This window comes from Anneissia japonica, unplaced genomic scaffold (assembly GCF_011630105.1).
Source record: "Anneissia japonica isolate Jap-2015-1 unplaced genomic scaffold, ASM1163010v1 scaffold1587_len1432017_cov164, whole genome shotgun sequence".
Taxonomy (NCBI): Eukaryota; Metazoa; Echinodermata; class Crinoidea; order Comatulida; family Comatulidae; genus Anneissia; species Anneissia japonica.
Window position 1 is genome coordinate 89182 of NW_022713643.1, and position 2528 is coordinate 91709.

The window sequence follows — 2528 nt, forward strand, 5'->3', positions numbered from 1 at the left end:
ATACATAATTAGCAATAGTCTCACAATTAACCAATTAGCAGTCGGATACAATGATCAGAGATAACAAGTGTAATAAAGCAACTTACTATTCTCCTAATAAATAGAGCTAGGCAGATAAACTAATTGTTCAGTCATGGAGCTAATTGTGAGGTGTACCATGAAATGAGATGCATTGTTGCTGAAAACATGATATTCACCAAAATACTGTTTATCTTTAAGGCTGATTTTTTTTCAAAATGTGGTGTTTATAAACTTCAAAATCGCTAGATCGGCTTATCCTAGGGAAGCTATCAAAGTCCAAATTCAAGATAATGTGATCTACCCAATTATGATATAAACTAAATTTTCTATTTACCATGAGACTCATGAATTTTGTGGTGAGACCTCACAATTAACATCTCGACGAGATTTGATTGACAGATAAACCGACTAATCAGCGAGCGTCATTTAGTCACATGATCAAAAACTTTTTCTCGGACATTTTAATTTCCTTAGACAGCTGGTTTAAACGTGAAGCATATGTGAGCCTAGCCTAGGCCTAGATGTCTATGAGTTATAGATACCCAGATTTACGCGAGCAGTGCGCATCAGTGACTTGGCCTTTGCTGACAAGAAGGTTGCCTGCATGCGACTATTCCGTCTTCCGTTGGGAGCGAAATACAGAGCTTTTTACAACAATTTCCCCACCATGTTCCATAGATTAACACTATGAATATATAATTCATTTGCATACCGCCTACCCTGAATTCTCTTGCTTAAAGAAGGTTTAAACCTTTTGCTATTAAAATAGCAAAGAAAATGTTCGCCAACTCGGTAAGTCTACCAACCATTGTCTAAGGTTTTTTGTGACTTTGTGGGCAGGCTTCGCGTCCTTGTCAACATGTCAATTATGAACAATGGAGTCAGTAACAAACTAAATCTTATAGTGGCTCAGAAAGCCTAGATCTATATTTAGGCCACTATTAATGCAATGAAATTTATGAATATACTGTATATTTGTATATACTGTACTGTATGTTTCGGCAATTAATCTGTCATTTGTTTTTAAAGCAATTACTTAGGAGCACATCTATGCCATTACATGCACTAAATGTCCTGGTACTATTTACATAGGAGAAACTTGCCAAACTGTCACACAACAGATGAATGGTCATAAATTTGACAATCGTCACAACAACAAAGATAGGTCTATTGCATTTCATTTTAATTACCTGGACATAATATTACTCCTAAGTAATTGGAAGGAGAGAACAAACAGCAAAAGAGGATTTGTGATTAAAAGTATTAAAAGTCTGAAAATATCATCAGCCAATTCATTTTTACTTACTTTTCTAAAGAAAATGTTGGTTAGACCAAAATTAAATGATTCTTCTCTCAACAAAAAGTAACCAAAATTAAAACACAAACCTTTTGCCTTAGGTTCCATTTTCTGTGTCAATAACACTCTGTCAACAATTTTAGCCCAGCCTACTTGGTTGTAGAGGAATTCATATGTAATATCCTCTTTCCCTTGTACCCTCCTGACATGAACATACTTGTAGCTTATGAAGTGAGACTTGCCATTGGAATTGTGTGGCTTCAGATAATATGGTTTCACAGTGAGAGTTCCAGTCATGAAAACATAGTTACTTTCAAATCTGAAAGATAATATATTTTTATTTCCATCTATTTATCACATAAATTGATATTAAATATTATGGGATTATTTTGGGATGAAACTACAATATTAAAATCTGATTGCTTACTAACTTGCAACAACAAGTGGCTTAAGGCCCTATGTTTACAAGATCTTGTTGAACAGATATGGCAAAACTTGAAAATTGTCAAAGCGAGCTTTCTAAGCTAAACCCTAAAAAATATGAAACAGCTGGGTCACAGTGCCAGGTCAAAAAAAAAAAAATTCCAACATAGACATCAGGCCCATATCCAGGGAAGGGGGGAAGTGTTGGGTGCGTACGCATCCCCCCAAATCGAAAAACGTCCACTAATTATAACCAAAAAAAATGTGACCTTGTTCCCAGAATCATTATAAAATGAATCGCATAACAGTACAGTATTAAGATTGTATGAATGTAAATGAGTTACAATAAGAATACTAGAGCGCTGACTCTACACGCGCAATCTTTTGTACTGCCAACAACATAACACACGTTATATGCACCTATCGTCTCGGTGTATCTTCCCCTAACTACCAGCCGGTATGACAGTGTATAGCAATGAAGTCAAAATGCTAGAATGACACCCCGGTTTAGAATAAAAATAAAAATGTTGATTAATTTGTTTCAAATGCTTCTAGTTGTTTGAATCAGCTCATTTACAGTCGCTTTTAATCCACTCTTTATATTAAACTTTGCTATTATTCATTTAAAAGCAGAATTGATTTTAAATTTTTATTTGTAATAGTTACGAATTTATACAGTAGTATTTTTCATTTGTTCTCCACTGGTAATTTTTTGATAGGCCCTATCGCTGTGTACATGGATATATAGAGATTAACATGATAAAATGCCTTCAGATTAGTGTAATAG